General features: G+C 41.9%; 1 long non-coding RNA gene across 3 annotated transcripts; it reads right to left on the bottom strand.

Moving 5' to 3' along the window:
* Window positions 1-358: 358 nt before the first annotated feature.
* On the bottom strand, window positions 359-17,768 carry LOC106694594. 3 transcript variants are annotated; one of them, XR_002826539.1, is made up of 3 exons: window positions 17,213-17,765; window positions 14,946-15,034; window positions 359-938 (listed from the first exon to the last, which is right to left on the bottom strand). It is a non-coding gene; the product is annotated as an uncharacterized LOC106694594 (long non-coding RNA). The 3 variants fall into 3 exon arrangements; XR_002826540.1 differs by lacking the exon at window positions 359-938 and adding an exon at window positions 6,226-6,362 and having other exon boundaries at window positions 17,213-17,768; XR_001345636.2 differs by lacking the exon at window positions 359-938 and adding an exon at window positions 13,754-14,359 and having other exon boundaries at window positions 17,213-17,768.
* Between the last annotated feature and the right edge of the window lie 40 nt (window positions 17,769-17,808).

The raw sequence follows: 17,808 nt of genomic DNA, 5'->3' as shown, positions 1-17,808 counted from the left end.
TGCATCAGATACTCAATGCCAACTTATTTGTCATCTCTGGTTTAGGTTAATACTTTTCATAATTTTGTTTCTTCTAATATTGGATGATGAGCTCATGTAAATTAGTATGATTTTATCATCTGGTGTATTTTTAGTTCTTTACTCCAATCTACATTATCATTTCTACTGAATATTGGAAAAAACTGGTCTGAAGGGGACTATAACGTTTAGTTTAGAATTACAGGAAACCATGAAGCAGCAACTCTGAATTTTTCCCATGAACAAAATAAGCTGCTAAATAATAAAGAAATTAATAAAAATAGTAATAAGTAACTTTATACAAATTGCCTTGAGCCACACAGAAATCATGGGAGGGAGCTAGAGCAAAAATATACATTTTTATTGATACTTACACTGAGGCCCAGAGAGGTTATGTGACGTTGCCAAGGTCACACAGGTGGTAGAAACAGAACTGAAGTCCCGGTCTTTTCATTCCTACACTGGATTTACTGGCTTATTCATCTATTCCATAAAATTTTACCGAAAGTGCCAATTTTACTGCTGTGTGCCAAGTTCCCGCCTTCCAGAGGCTTACAGTCTATGTTCATAACAGGTTAGCATTTAGAAAGTACATACAAAATCAGATGGGGCATGGAGTCAGGTGTAGTGAAGAATGGAAAAGGATTAGTAAAAAATATTTGGTCCACTTAGACCTAGGTCTCTGCTGCTTTTCCAACAGAGTGAGATTGTTTGGGCCTGATTCAAGGAATGAAGTAGAATTGTTGTGCACCTGGGATCCAAAGTACTGCAGACTCAGGGCCTTTTCCATCCAAGGCACATAGGTCAAGTAAGGGGTAGATGGGGCTCTTTGCTGGTAGGTTATAGGGTCCAACAAATTGTAGGTTTTCATACTAAGTGTACCTTGCAGATACTTTCCTGTGTAAGCACAGTAACTTTCCCTAGAATTATTGGGAAGCAAAGAGGAAAAATGATGAGTACTTGGAATTATACAGGGTTTTGTACTTAGCTATTTTTTGGCGGTACATTAAAAAATACCCATTTGCATCCTTCTTTATCTTTCCTATTTTCTTTCGATCTCTAGGTTGGACAAAATGCTCCCAACTCAAACTCAACGAAAGCTGCTGGGATCACTGTTATCCACCAGACATACTTCTGAGAAGTTCTGCTCTGTCTCACACACTGCATGATGGATACTATACTGTCTTCTCACTATTATTAATCAAGATGGAGAGATTCTTGCCATTTCTGCACTCGGATCTTCAGCAGGAACATTGCAATCAATCAGTAATGCCAGGCCAATGAAGGGGGAGCCTGGGCTTATCAATCAATTACCCTCATGCCACTGGTACTGACTGAGTCACAAGCCTCTGAGATTCACTTTGTACTTCCACAAAAAGTGGATATCTTCTCATCCCATCAATGAAAACAGAAAGTCTTCCCTAAAAGGTTTAAACACAGCCTCCAAGGAATGGCGAAGAGCAGCCACAAGTGTGGCACAGTTCACCAACTCCTGTGTTATCTTCACGGCTGACTTCATGCTCACTGACTCTCAACTGGCTTAGGGTGGTGGTCCTGTTTTCCCAAGGTTTTATGATTGAGCCTCTGCCACCACAAGTAGCTATGAACACACTGATGAAGGGAATGTGAATTTAAGCATTCCAAGGTGCTTAGAGACTGCATATCATAGGACCCAGATGAGGTCTCCTGATAATCCAGAGTTCCTAAAGTGGCCCTGATATTGTACCCTACCATAGAGTGAACAGTGTACGTTCTGAATAAGGTCACGAGAGCAAAATGATTATCATAATCATTCTCAAGGAGGTACAGCTATAAGTCAAGTCTGACCTGCTTAAGTAAGAGTTTGGAAAGAAAGTGGAAAGAGATTATGCTAAAGCAGGATTTAGGTAAAAAGGGAATGGTGGGGGCAGATAAAACTGTTACCCTGCCTTTTTTCATAAAAGGCTGAAACGATTCTATTTTGTTGTGGTGAAATGTGCCTGTTTCTAAATAGTTCTGTTTTCTTAGTTCTCTGATAAAAACCATATACTAATTGTAGTTTTCTTTTACTTCAAGTATTGTCCAAAAAATAATGATTCTCAAAACTGTACCAACAGAGGAATATATCTTGCCATAAACCCTGAATTAATATTCAAGCAAGTCTGGAAGAGATGGAACAGAAAGCATGGATGATGGTAGTTTTCAAGGAAGCCCTAGAGACCCTCTAGGCATCCTAAAGTCCATGGAGCCTTGAAAATATAGCCGGTGAAGACGACAGAGCACTGGGGCTTGCACTTGAGTAAATGAGTATATGATTTGCACACTTCCACTGATTCACATCACCTCCAGTTTATCCTGCAACCTGTGGTTCAGTCTGACCATGAAATAGGAAAAACAAAACAAACAAACAAAAACTTGTTCCTTCCCAAGACCATGAGGGGGGATGATTAGAAGCATTCTATACTTAGAAGCTCTTGGTCTAGAATTGAGGCCTACATTCATCCCCACCCTCCCAGCCTCATCCACCACAGATGTCCTTTAATCCAGAAACATGAGATTCATCAGGAGATGAAATCTGGGGCAAAGTCTATACCCATTAATGCTTCTGCAAGAGTAAAATTTGAATAACATTTATAGTGACTTTCTTTAAAGAAATTCACAGATGGGATCAAAATCATTTATTTTGCTTTAGGAACAACTTGTTTCCCCTGACAAAGCAAGGCCCCTCTGTGGATTTTCTGACTCCCTAATCGGTAATCATTTAGAATGCCCATATTCTCTTAACAGAGGAGATCTTTGAAAACTAAGAAATGGATGAGAGAAATAGCAGAAGGGAGGGGAGCTTGGGATGGGCACCTCAGTCTGCAGATCACTTCACAGCAGGACACAATTCTCCCTGTCACCACTATAGAGTAGGCTATAGTCTCAACTTGATAAAACACTCTTTGTGTGGCATGCCAATTATTCCTCTGGGAAGTGACTAATTGGCAAGATTTTTATTTCAAGGTCTTTTTCATTAAGTTAACACCCTTTATTTTTCAATTATTAAAGTACATTATCATTACAATATTTAGAAAATACTGGAAAATCTAAAAGTAAAAATATTATAACTAATCCTTCCTCCCAGAGATAACCACTGTTAATACTTTGATGTACCTCTTTATAGACTATATATATATAGTATATATATAATATATATATATATATATATATATATATATCCGTATACATAAAAAGAAACATGTTACACAAATAAGATCATACTCTTCATACCATTTTAAAGTTGCCATCTCTTTTTTGGTTAGCATATTACTGCTATATTCCAGTCAAGTCTTAGAAAGGACTAGAAGTCATTCCACCTTTCTAAGGGTCTAAATCACCCCAATAATTTTTTTTTTAATCCTCACTAGAGGATATGTTTTTTATTGATTCTGGAGAGAGTGGAATGGAGAGGGAGAGAAAGAGGGAGGGAGGGAGGGAGGGAGAGAGAGAGAGAGAGAGAGAGAGAGAGAGAGAGAGAAACATCAATGTGAAAAAGATACAAACATCGACGAGTTGCTTCCTGGACATGCCCTGACTGGGGACTGAACCCAAAACCTGGGTATGTGCCCTGACCAGGAATTGAACCCAAACCCTAACCAACTGAGCCACACCAGCCAGGGCACCACAATACTTTTTAAAAAAATATTTTATTGATTTCTTACAGAGAGGAAGGGAGAGGGACAGAGAGCTAGAAACATCGATGAGAGAGAAACATCCATCAGCTGCCTCCTGCACACCCCCTACTGGGGATGTGCCTGCAACCAAGGTACATGCCCTTGACCAGAATCGAACCTGGGACCCTTTAGTTCACAGGCCAAGGCTCTATCCACTGAGCCAAACTGGTTAGGGCACCACAATACTTTTTGATAGATGCAATGATTACAGTAGGAAGTTGCTTAGGGCAGAGAAGGCACATTAACAGAAACTTCCAATTTAAACTTTTGAAGGTATTGCTGAATGACATTAATAGTTGTATGTGTAAGTGTGTTAAAGCATGACTTATTCAATATAAACTTAAAATATACAATTTTATATGTTTTGCCATTTCTTCATTTTTTAGATACAACCATGTTCTCAAAAAATCAACATGACCCAGGACCAGGCCATTAGGGTCCCTTCTTTTCTGTACACCCAGGCTAGTGCAAGAGGTTACTAATCACAGAGGGTCTTAAAAGGTGGCTCTAGCCCTAATTGTTCTTCCCCTTCTCCCATCTTGGTTTTGAGCCCCTTTAAGCACCCTCCAGCGGATTCTGACCTAGAGCACTTTTCCTATGTGTACGTCCAGAACTAGCCATTATCCAAGGAAGACTTGCTATATGTACTTATGGCTAGGGGCTAGGAACCCTTCTTTTTTTTTTTTTTGTCCTGCACAGGTTGACAGTCTTATGGTTCCTCCTCCCCTCACACTCTGATCCTCCACACCTCCTCTCCCACTCTCAGAAAGGGTTTCATTTTAGAGTTCATACAATGGCCCCCATGTTGCCTTTAGTTGCCAATTTATCTTTTTATATACTAGTATACTTCCTAGTTTGTATCTTTGGAGGTTGTAGTGTATTCTCTACATCTACATTTGTATACCTCTATATTACTCTGTAGCCAACAAAGCACTATGTTCATAGTAGACATTCAGAAAATGTTGGTAACATCATACTACTAAATGGATAGCTGAGGATATCATACCTGATTTTCTAGGAGAAAATGAAGTAACTTTTATTTTACATCAAAGCTGCTATTGGTTAACCAGGTGGATGCAAATCAATGAAAGGCCATCCTGTAATTGTTGGTAACACTTGAATTCATCTCTCTAGACTTACATGCTTTTCTCTCTCAGATATTTTAAATGTTTTATCTTTAATTTTTAATCCTCACCCGAGGATATGTTTTATTGACTTTAGAGAGGAAGGGGAGACAGAGAGAGACGCATCAATCAGTTGCCTCCTGCACGCACTGACTAGGGATCGAACTTGCAAACTTTTGGTGTACGAAATGATGCTTCAGCCAACTGAACCACCCAGCTTGGGCTTCTCTCATATTTCTTTATCTCATCTTTCTCTTCTTGCTCTGTATTCTAACACTTTCCTTCTTTTTCTTTCCCTTATTCAGTGACCTGACTTGCCAGTCACCCAATACTAAAAATTTCCACTCCCAGAGAATTTAGATCCATGTCTATACTTAAGTTTCAGCCCCCAAAGCCTTTTTTCTTCTACCTAACCCTGCTTCACGTGCTACAGTGTAACTAATGAGCTGTTATTTACCAACTTTCACCAAACTCTTGTGAATTGTGCCACCCAGTGGCTGAAGTTGCCAACTTCATCCTCTGAAAAAAGCAGTGGGCAAAAATAACAAATGAGAAAGAAGTTATATGTGCCCTAAATGATGGCTATAAGTGCCCCAATTCACAACAGCCGAATTTTGTCCTATTTTAAGTTATTTTCTAAAACTTAAAATAGGATGGAGAAAGATATGTTCAGAGGTATAGTGTCATGGTCTCCCCAAAATAAGATGATATCCAGAAGACTCTCTTAGCATTTCTTCAGGTCACTACTGCTCCCTACTGCTCCAAAAATGAATAAATAGTGCAGACTACAGGGTAAAGTCTTAATTGCCCTCTAGAAGAATCAAACAATCAACAGAAGAGACACTGACTTTGAAGACATAAGCTATACAACACAATAATATAATATAGTAATTTAACTTATTTATTCTACAATAAATTTCCTTAGACACGTTTATGTCTAGGACATATGCCAAGGAGTAGAATTCTTTGTTCAACTTTGCTAAATGCATATTGTTTTCCAATGCCCCAGCGGTAAAGAGAGTCTCTATTATTTCACACCCTAACTTGGAAATCTCAGACTAAAATTTTTGCCAATCTTTTGGCTATAAAGTATGTAGTATATTGTTGTTGTTCTTATGTGCATTTTCATGCTTACTAGTGAAGTTGAGCATCTTTCCATATATTTATTTGCTTCAGGTTTTCTCTTGCTTGCTTATAACCTCTCCCTTTTTTTCTACTGGGTGATTAGTTGTTGTTTTTTTTAATTGAGCTGTACAGTCTTGTATTCCTGACTATACAGTAGGCCCTATGAATCTGTGGGTTCTACATCCACAGATTCAACCAACTGTGGATAGAAAATGTTTTTTTTTAATGTTACATTGTTGCTGACATGTATCATGTTGTTAGTTCTGTTTTGTGGGATTTTTAGACATACCTGTCAATAGCGTTTAAATACAGCCATAGAAGGAAATATGAAAATAGATTCTTGGAGGCAATGGGACTCGCAGAGCTTCAGAGCCTGACAGTTGCTTATTTATGGGTATATCTGCATATCAAGGAATATTACATTAGAAATACACTGTAGACTGCAACATGTTTCACAAAGGATTAGTGTTCAGGAATATAGTAGTCTCCTTTATGTAAGATGTGTTCCAAGTCTCCCCAGTGGATGCCTGAAACCGAAGATAGTACCAAACCCTATATAAACACTATGTTTTTTCCTATACATGCATACTTATGACAAAGTTTAATTATAGATTAGGTACAGTAAGAGATTAACAACAATAACTAGTAATAAAATAGAACAATTATAACAATACACTGTAATAAAAGTTATGTGAGCCCTAACCGGTTTGGCTCAGTGGATAGACCGTCAGCTTGCGGACTGAAGGGTCCCAGGTTCAATTCCAGTAGGGGGTGTGCAGGAGGCAGCTGATTGATGTTTCTCTCTCATCGATGTTTCTAACTCTCTATCCTCTCTGTAAAAAATCAATAAAATATATATTTTTAAAAAGTTATGTGAATGTGATGTCTCTCTCCTCCCCACCCCAACCTGGGATAAGCTGGACAAATGGATGATTCATGTCCCAGGAGGGACAGAGGAAATGGGGCAAGCTTTCATTATGGCATGCAATTTAAAACGTGAAGTGTTGGAGAAACCAAGATGGCGGCATAGGTAAACACCGGAAAATTGCTGCCTCGCACAACCACTTCAAAAATACAACTAAAGGACAAAACGGACATCATCCAGAACCACAGGAAGGCTGGCTGAGTGGAAATTCTACAACTAGAAGGAAAGAGAAAAGCACACTGAGACGCAGAGGAGGTGAGGAAGTAAAGTGCAGAGGTACGGAGGCGCACATGGAAAGGGCTGGCAACTGAGGCTGGCAACTAAACTTTGTTGTCTTTTTCAATTGGGGGGGGGGGGCGGAGACACAAGCTCCTGACTGCTCTGAACACCAGTTCCGGGCGAGTCTCTGGGGACCCAGACTCATACGGGGAGAAACTGGACTGTCTGGCATCAGGCGGAACTCGAGGGCAGCTTTCTCTCAGAGGTCCTTGCAGTGATTACCGTGGGACATTGAGACCCGGGGCCTCTTAGGGCAGGGCTGAGGATCAGCCATAGCTGTTTGCTCCATCCTGTTGATTCCCTGAGACCCCGCCCCACCCAAGCTATGCGCAGAGGCTTTTGCATATGAATACCCTGGCCCTTTGCAATCTAAAATTACCTAACAAACTGCAGCTGGGTCAGAGAGACCCAAAACATCCAAAAGAAGGCCCAAGGCCCCACAGCAGCTTGCATTGCTTCACAGCTGGGCCTCATCTGGGCACCTCCAAATCCCAAACAAAGAAGAGGAATCTGCAGATCTCTCTGTAGCTCCTGCTGGGTAGCCTCAGGCAGAGGCTAAATTAGCACCTCCTTAGAGATCCAAGTGCCAGTGTACCCAGTGGTCAGAGTGGGACCATCCAGATTACAACTCCTCAGATCCATAAGAGACACACTCAGGGGGCAGACTCAGTGAGCACCAAAGCCCCACTGAAGCAAGTCTTGACCCATAAGGGTGTCTCCAGCACAGAAGTTCTCCCACCATAGACACAGCTGATTCTCACAGCCAATTGGCCTGGAGGTCAATTCCTCCCAGTGGTACCAACTACAATCAAGGCTTAACTACAACAAGACTGTGCACACAGCCCACAAAGAGGTGCACCAAGAGTGTCCACCTCAGGTAATTGGGGAGGCTGAGCTACTGGGCCCTATAGGACACCTAGCACAGAAAGCCACCTTATCAACACAGGGAAGCAGCCAAAATGCAGAGACAAAGAAACAGGTCACAAATGACAGAAATGGAGGAAAGCAAACTACTGGATATAGAGTTCAAAACCACAGTTATAGGTTTTTCAAGAATTTTCTAGAAACCGCCGATAAATTTAGTGAGACCCTCGATAATCTAGTGAGACCCTCGAGGATATGAAAAAGGACCAAATAGAAATTAAGCATACACTGACTGAAATAAAGAATATTATACAGAGATCCAACAGCAGACCAGAGAATCGCAAGAATCAAGTCAAAGATTTGAAATACGAAGAAGCAAAAAACACCCAACGGGAAAAGAAAAAAGAAAAAATAATCCAAAAATATGAAGATAGTGTAAGGAGCCTCTGGGACAACTTCAAGTGTACCAACATCCAAATTATAGGGGTGCCAGAAGAAGAGAGAGAGCAAGATATTGAAAACCTATTTGAAGAAATAATGACAGAAAACTTCCCCTTCCTGGTGAAAGAAATAGACTTACAAGTCCAGGAAGCACAAAGAACACCAAACAAAAGGAATCCAAAGAGGACCACACCAAGACACATCATAATTAAAATGCCAAAAGCAAAAGACAAAGAGAGAATCTTAAAAGCAGCAAGAGAAAAACAGTTACCTACAAGGGAGTGCCCATAAGATTGTCAGCTGATTTCTCAACACAACGTATGCAGGCCAGAAGGGAGTGGGAAGAAATATTCAAAGTGATGAATAGCAAGAACCTACAACCAAGATTACTTTACCCAGCAAAGCTATCATTCAGAATTGAAGGTCAGATAAAGAGCTTCACAGATAAGAAAAAGCTAAAGGAGTTCATCACCACAAAACCAGTATTATATGAAATGCTGAAAGGTATTCTTTAAGAAGAGGAAGAAGAAGAAAAAGGTAAAGATAAAAATTATGAACAACAAGTACATATCTATCAACAAGTGAATCTAAAAATCAAGTGAATAAAAAATCTGATGAACAGAATAAACTGGTGAATATAATAGAATCAGGGGCATAGGAAGGGAGTGGACTGACAATTCTCGGGTGGAAAGGGGTGTGGGGGGTGCAGAAAGAGACAAAAATCGTACACCTATGGATGAGGACAGTGGGGGGCAGGTAAGGGCAGAGAGGGTGGGTTGGGAACCGGGTGAAGGAGAGCTATGGGGGGAAAAAAGAGGAACAACTGTAATAATCTGAACAATAAAGATTTAATTAAAAAATAAAATAAAATAAAATGTGAACTGTTTATTTCTAGAATTTTCCATTTAATATGTTCAGACCATGATTGATCACCAGTAACTGAAACCATGGAAAGCAAGACCACAGATAAGGAGGCACTAATGTAATATTCTGTATTTCTCAGGAGCCATTTGATTTTCCTTTAAAAATGTTACATATCTCTGCTGGGATCCGTTACCTTCTAAGATTGTATAAAGTATGGTTAGAGGATGGGGGTAGAAGTTTGAATCTCTAATATTCTACCTGCTTTTACCCTCTATGGCCATCACTTTCTACATCAGCAAAATGGGAGTAACAATATTTTCCTTAAAAGGTTTTTAAGGTCTAAAATAAGAAAATATATTTTGTGTGCTTTGAGCAGTGAGTGGCTATTTTCAGTACCAAGTAGGGAGGAGAACCCTGCAGTGCCATTTTGAAGCGTTTGAACCCGGAGAAAGAATATCTGCCAACGAAGGCTCATTGTGATTAATTGGGCCCAAATTCATAACCAGAATCTAACAGCCACTGATTACAGAGGGCTCTCACACATACGACACGTCAGGGGAAAGCCATAGACTGAGCTGCCAAGCTTCCTGCACGGAGCTCCTGCCCTCACTTCATAAAGAAACTCCTGGTATTGTATTTGGACCAATGGGACTAAGATCTTCCCGTCCAATTGGAGCTGTGCAGCCATATCCTCATTTGCATAAGTTACTAACCAAGCAGAGCAGCTCCACAACAACCAACCAGCCTGTGTGAGCTGGCCAAACAGAACAGGGCAATTTGGAACAAAACTGTGTGACTTTGGAGTCCTCATTTGCATAGAAATGGACCAATCAGGGACACAGACAAGAACTTCTTTCTATATAAGCCAGCGTCCCCTGTTAGGATGGGGTGCATTTTCCACTGCATTTCCCCAGCTTGCACACTGTAAAGCTTGAACTGCAACATTAGAGCTATAATATAACAGCTGGCAACACCAGACCTGTAATATAGGCTACTTTACTACTTCATTTGAGCAGTTTAGCTTGAGCTGCTTCACTTGAGCTGATTCTCTGGAAACCTTTCACTCAAAAGTTTCTCCCTTCACCACACCCCAGACTGGGGACTCCTCTTTTAGCACTGAATAGGTAGCAGTGAATTTTGCTTGACAAAAGTTTATCTGTGTATGTGAATAGGTGATTAAATAGAAAAGGGTTTCAGAGAAAACTGTTGTCCTTGCCATGATTATAGATTCTAGAAAATTAATAAAGTGAGCAAACACCAAAAAATGTGTTTGGCTGTGTAAAAATAACCAATTACAGTAATTTATGTAAACAGCTTAGCATTTAAGGTCTAATTATCATGCAGCACAACAATTACACATATCATTAAATATGCATCAGATTAACCTTGTTAGTTTCAATTACAATAGTAAAGAACTTGTTCTGTACTGTGAGGAATAGTCTTATAGTTAATTGATCATAATATATGTCTGTTCACTATTTACATTAATTAAATGGGATGGAGCTCCTGAGTTTGTTCTGCATTCAAGGTAAGTCAGGATTAATTGTCCTTGATTACAACTATGCATTTGCCCTATGACCTGTGAGATAATGTACATTCTCATTACTTTTTTGTTTTGTTTTATTGATTTTTATTGATTTAAGAGAGGTCTGATGCACAAAATTCATGCAAGGGGCTCAGCCCAGCCGCCACCGCAGTGGCTGCCTTGGCCCCCACCGCCGCAGCTTCGCCCAGAAGGTTGTCTGAAAGGACGTCTGGAGGGACATCCAGTCTAATTAGCATATTGCCCTTTTATTATTATAGACAGACAGGAAGGGGGAGGGGACGAGAGAAACATCAATGTGAGAGTGTAACATCAACCGGCTGCCTCTGACACACCCCCAGCCCACAACCTGGGCATATGCCCCAACCAGGAATTGAACCAGCAACCCTTCAGTGCACAGGAGGGTGCCCAACCAAGGGAGCCATACTGGCCACGGCTCACTCTAATAGTTTTGTAGTGAAAAAGGTACTAAAGAGACAGGGAGCAAAAGAAATTCTGTTTAATTGCTTGGTGCTCTGTTCTGGATATGTTTATTGATTTTAGACAGAGGGAAAGGGAGAGAGAGAGAAAAATTGATGTGAGAGAGAAACATTTATGGTGCCTCCTGTACCCAACTGGTGAATAAACCCACAACCCACAATCTAGAACAACTCCTAAACAAGCCCCAAGGTTATTTCATGGAACATTTATAGAATTAAAATTACCATTATAATTTATTTGTCTACCACCATGAATTAGGTACTACACATACATCATCATAAAACTCTTATTAAGTATCCTATTTTTCATTTTACATATGAGAAAAGAGGCACAGATAATAACTTGCCTAAATTCTTAAAGGTAGTAAAAGCTGGTGACAGGATTCAGATTAAGGAAAGTCCATGCTTTTTAAATTATATTAAACTGTGTCAGGTTCCTTACAAATCATAATTCAAACATTAGGCACTTGCTGGTTGCAAAGAATATAAACTGCCTGTCATCGAATGATGCAAAATATTTTCGGAGCCTGTTTGACAGTCAGAAGGTGGAGGCCCAGTATAGTAGGCTGAAAAGTATGTAGCTAGGCTGCCGAGTAGGCATTTTAAAGTTTTCTGATAAACAGAAGTCACTCAGCAACAATACATTCCTAGTTTTCCTAACTTTTTGGATTCTACCCAAAGCCTGATGAATCATGACACTGACATCCTGCACTTTTTGTAGATCAAAAGCAGTCAGTGAGATAGGAAGAGGCAGAAGAAATGGGGAAGCAAAGGTTTAGATTCATGCAAACTCTGTGTAATGGCCATAGCATTATGTATATCTTGATTTCTAACTTCCATTTTAACTAGTCAGAGGAAGTTTATTAGTTACACTTGGACAGATCTGCTTTTTCTTTTCTAGCCCCAAAGAGCCCAACCCAATCCCAAAGGGCTAAGGCTAGCCCCTAAGCAGTACCTGTTCTTCCAGCAGGCCCAAGGAACTTAGCCTCAATGGGTCAGAGTGATTCCCCCAGGCATCTCTGGACAGGTATGATTTTAATTCTAGTTGTGCTACCTGGTAACATTGCTTGGTGTTCTGTTCTGGAAACCTACCTATTTCTAGTTGACAACTGCTGATTTAAATAATGACAAAATTCTAATGCTGAGCACTGGCCAATCTAACCTAGAACAACTTTTTTTTTTTTTTTTAAATCTTCACTGGAGGATATGTTTATCATGTAAGTGATTTTACCTCTTTGAGACTCATTTTTCCTTATTTGTAAAGTAGGTTGCAGCAGGGCTCTTATGCAGAAAAAATTTTCTCCCTCTTGTTCACCTTTGAGATCTTTAGGACCGTCCTACTTATGCAGAAGCATCCCCAGACAGGTCTCACGGTGTGGAGAAATGGCTATAGGTAAATCTTACATTTCTTCTTTTAAAAATATATATATATATTATTGATTTTTTACATAGAGGAAGGGAGAGGGATAGAGAGTTAGAAACACCAATGAGAGAGAAACATCGATCAGCTGCCTCCTGCATGCCCCCTACTGGGGATGTGCCCGCAACCAAGGTACATGCCCTTGACTGGAATCGAACCTGGGACCCTTCAGTCTGCAGGCCGACGCTCTATCCACTGAGCCAAACCGGTTAGGGCAAACCTTACATTTCTTTAGGTATATTAACAGAGGTGCCTCAACCCCTCCTCTGCAGACTGGTCATAGTTTGGGTGGATCAAATTAAATAAGCACTCTAGGAATCTCCTGGAAGGAAAAGGATTCTCTAATTCCTTTGACTAGGGTGGCCACAAAGAGACAAAGAGAGAGAGGCATAGAGTGATGGGGGAGGCGAACAGGAGGGAGGATGGCAATGCTCCTGATGAAGAGGCTGTAGCAGAGGCTAAGGAGGAACCAATCCTGAACTAGGCCTTGAGAACTTACATCCTCGAGGCTCAGGCCTTTTGTGGGGTGAAGCCCTCTTTACTGAGTGCATCACAGAAAGACTCCGTGACTTGAAGAACCTTTGTAATTGGCAAAGGGCTGGGCCAGGACTGGAATCTCTGGCTAATTTACATTGACTGGGTATATCTCAGAGTTTAAAGGGGAGGAAGTTGAAACCTAGAAGGCATAGCTAGACTTTTAGACTTTCTGTTTTTATCTATGTGTATACTAAACTATAAAGAGCCACCTCAGCTCTAGCAGGTGTTCTCAGTGGTTAGAGCATCAGCTTGTGCACCAAAGGGTGGAGGGGTTGATTCCTGATAAGGGCACCCTGATCGGGATGCATGCCGGAAACAAATGATGGATGTGTCTCTCTCTCTCTCCTCACTCCTCCTCCCTTCCACTCTCTCTAAAAATCAGTGAAGATTAGCAACAACAACAAATAAAACACAAAAAGCCACCTCAGTTTATAGGAAGAACATTAGATGAAATAAAGTTTATAAAGTTCTTTCAGCACTCTGGCCATAGTAAGTATTAAAAATGGTAGAGAATCATTTCCATAGGGAGGGAGGGAAGCTCAGACACTACACTTTTGGTTCCAATCACTGAAGCTTAGTAGTTGAAGAGTTGTTGGCATATTCTGGACTTAGTCAATGGCAGTCACATCACAGAGCCTGACAGTATGATACAATTTTCCTTGTTGGGTTTCAAAGTCAATTTCTTAAATTAGTTATGAATAAAAGGGCTTGGAGAATGTGCTAAGTCCTGAAGTTCAGTTTTCCAAAATATTAGCCCAACATGGACTAATCTTGGATATTATTAAATTTCAACTTAGAAAGGATAAAAGGTGTTTTTTCAGGTTCCTTTATACATGTTTAGTGAGGGGAACAAGACAGTTATCTCTGCTATGACAGGTTAAATACAAGCTGCCCTGGAAGCATGTAAAGGGTCCACTTAACTCAGACTTGGGGCCAGGAGAGGTGTTCCTGAGGAAGTGATGTTTCGGTTGAAGTGGAGGTACCTTGGTAAAGGAAGCTTGGAAGGAACAGAGTGCATAAGAAAAGCTGAGATGCTTCTGTCTGGCTGGAGAATGAAATGTGAGATGGGGCAGTGATGACAGAAATAGGAAGACACTAGGCCCTGAAGGGCCTTCTACAAAGAGTGACCATATAATTTACTAGAGGCCCAGTGCACGAGATTTGTGCATGGAGGCATGAAGGGGCGGGGTAGGGGGCAGGGGGTCCCTCAGCCCGGCCTGTGCCCTCTCGCAGTCTGGGAGCCCTCGGGGGATGTCCCTCCACCTCTGCTGTGTTTGCCAGTCTTGAGACAGCTCTGGCTGAGCAGTGTTCCCCTTGTGGGAGCGCACTAACCACCAGGGGACAGCTCCTGCATTGAGCGTCTGCCCCCTGGTGGTCAGTGCACGTAATAGCGATCGGTTGTGCGGCCGTTCAGTTGATTTGCATGTTACCCTTTTATTATATAGGATTGTACAGACTGAGACACTTCTGAGAGTGAAATGAGACAATATTACTAATTATATGGGGACAATAGTAGGAGTAAACCAGGACTGTCCTGAGCAAATCGGAACTTATGGTCACCCTACTCGTAAGCCACGTTCAGGTGCTTGAACCTCCAGTGAAAGCAAAGATTGGATATCTTCTCTGTTTACCTTATACATTTTGCCTGAGTGACTTCATCCATACCTTTGCCTTTACTTGCTCATTTCACAAATATTCATCCAGGATGCACTTCTGGGCACTGAGGTCACAAAGAAGAAAAGACACAGTGTCTGTCCTCAAGCTCTGTCTAAAGAAGACACATATTCCAAGAAACAATTCTCATACAATTATACAATTTTAGTCCTGGCCTCTCCTCTGAGCTCTAAACTCATATATGTCATTTTCACTCCGATTATCACAAAACACAGATTTGAAAAATAACTTTTATTTTCCTCCAAATCTCTGTTCCTCATCAGTGCTAGCCTTCTCACTGTGCATTTCCATTTCTCCATATCTTTCTTAAGCACAATGTCTAAACGGGGGCTTAGAATTCTGATGAGGGCCTAACGTCAATTGAAGAGGAAGGGTAATTTTCAGGTGTTGAAATGCAATGTTTTTAATGAATAGATCCCAGTATTATGTGGGACTGTTTTTCCACAACTGTACATTAATAATTCATATTCAGATTGTTGACAACCATGACATCCAGATCTGGACATATGCCCTCGCCAGGCAGTTTAGGTGAAAAAGACATGAAGGTAAGTCCTAAGTGTTTGACCCTATCTCCTCTTTGTGGAGAATGTGAGAGTGGTTGCAAAGGTGTAGGTGAAACACCCATGTAATAATAAGCTATCTGTTGAACAATTGCTGTGTAAAAAGGGCAATTCCTGCTTTAAAGGGCAATTTTAATGTTTCCACACAGCTTCCAGAGTAATTCTCCACACAGCTTCCAGAGTAATCCTTTTAAAGCAAATCTGATTACTCCTTGGCTCTCAACCCTACCACTGTATTCTATCATGTCCCAATAAAATCCAAGTCCAACCAAATCCAAAGTCAGATGATACATGATCGGGCTTCTGCCTGTTTCACACCTTATTTCTCTAATTTGGTGTGCTCCAGCCATATGGTCTCCTTGCTGCTTCTCCAACATGCCAACCAAGCCCCTATCTTAGGGCCACTGCCAATGGCCATTTCTCTTCCCCTAGAATAGATTCCCTCTAGAAATCCACATAGCTGCCTCCCTCATTTAATGACTAGATTTCTACCTATGTGCTCTTCCCTTAGGAGGCCTTCTTTGTCTATCCTATCTAAAAGAGCATTCCCCATATCCTTCCTGGCCCTTTATCCTGATTTTTCCCCCCATAAAACTTGACACATCACTGGACATTATCTTTATTTAGCAATATATTCTGTTACTAGAAGCTCAGTGCACGAATTCGTGCACCAGTGGGGTCCCTCAGCCTGGCTGGTGGGATTGGGCCAAAACCAGCTCTCCGACATCCCCAAGGGGTCCCAGATTGTGAGAGGGCGCAGGCCAGGCTGAGGGACCCCACTAGTGCACGATCGGGCCAGGGAGGAAAGTGGGAAGTTGGCCAGCTGGGGAGGGATCGCGGGAGGGCTCCAGGGTGTGTCCAGCTAGTCTTGCTCAGGATGATCGGCCAGACCCCAGCAGCAAACTAACCTATTGGTTGGAGCATCTGCCCCCTGGTGGTCAGTGCACGTCACAGCAAGTGGTTGAGCAGCCTTAGCATATTATTAGCATATTACGCTTTGATTGGTTGAATGGCTGACCAGAAACTTAGCATATTAGGCTTTTATTATATCGGACTGCTTATTGTCATCCTCCCTCACTATTATAAGAGGCAGACTTTATTTTGTTCACTGCTGAATTCCTAGCACCCAGAACATGTCTGCTCATTAAATATTTGTTGAGTGAATAAATAGGTTTTCAGGATACAACAAATGCAAAACGACTCTATATTTATTGATGCACAGGAAAATGTCTGCAAAGTATATAGCAAAATGTTAACTAACATTCGAGAGCTGCTTTTCACAATCTTTTTGCTGATTTTTTTTTTTACAATGAACTTGTCTCTTACATACTAAAAAATGAATAAAAAAGCCTCATAGGCCGTGTAAATGAATTCTAAAAGAGGTTAGGCAAATTTACGAAAGACAAACTTCTAAACAGATGTACCAGCCTAATGGTTAAGACAGACCACAGTTTGAATCTCCTTGGCCAACACTTTGTAGCAGTGTGATCCCAAGTTATTTATAAACCAGAGTCTAAATGTCTTCACCTGGAATCACAACGTTGTGTTGGAAGATTAAATGAGACCACGCACGTAACCTCCTCTGTCCAATGCCTGGCATGCAATACATACTCGACATAGGGTGGCTATGATAAGAATTAGCAATAACAAGAGTTAGGACATACCTAGCCCTCAAGATTGACATCAGAGCGGACCACCACATCCTCTCATCACTGCGCCTCAATCTGGGCCTCTGAAGCCCCAAGACGGGCTGGTTCTCTCCAGAGGAGATAACGTCGGCCGTCCAGAAGCATCGGAATACAACGTGCCCCGCACACCCTTAAACCATTCAGTCTGGAAAATCCATGAGCAGCTCTCCAGCACCCGGATTCCAGAGGCGGACACCGAGTCCCTTAGCCTCAATATCCTTCGCTGCTGCAACAGGGTGTGAGAATGTTAAAAAACACAAAAGCAGGGCAGGACCGGCCCGCCCCGCCGCACGGGGGGCGCTCCGGAGGGGCTCACTCGTCACTCCGCCCCGGCGAGCCTCTGCTGACCCGCAACGCACCTCCCGGGAAAAGTCATTGCCGGTCGGACTCAAAGTCAGGCCAGCGGCTCCCGCGCGTCCTCCCAGGCCTCGGCCAGAGAGAGGGCAGCAGCGGGCTCGCGGGAAGACCCGGGCGCCGGCCCGGACGGTAGCAAAGGCGCGCAGTACGCGAAGGCCCCGGAGGGAAAGGGGCGGAGCCGGCGGGCGCGCGGCGGCGCGAGGGGGTGGGGCGAG

The sequence above is a fragment of the Myotis lucifugus genome, unplaced genomic scaffold, assembly GCF_000147115.1.
Source record: "Myotis lucifugus unplaced genomic scaffold, Myoluc2.0 scaffold_524, whole genome shotgun sequence".
Taxonomy (NCBI): domain Eukaryota; kingdom Metazoa; phylum Chordata; class Mammalia; order Chiroptera; family Vespertilionidae; genus Myotis; species Myotis lucifugus.
This window is presented reverse-complemented; position numbering and strand designations above follow the sequence as displayed.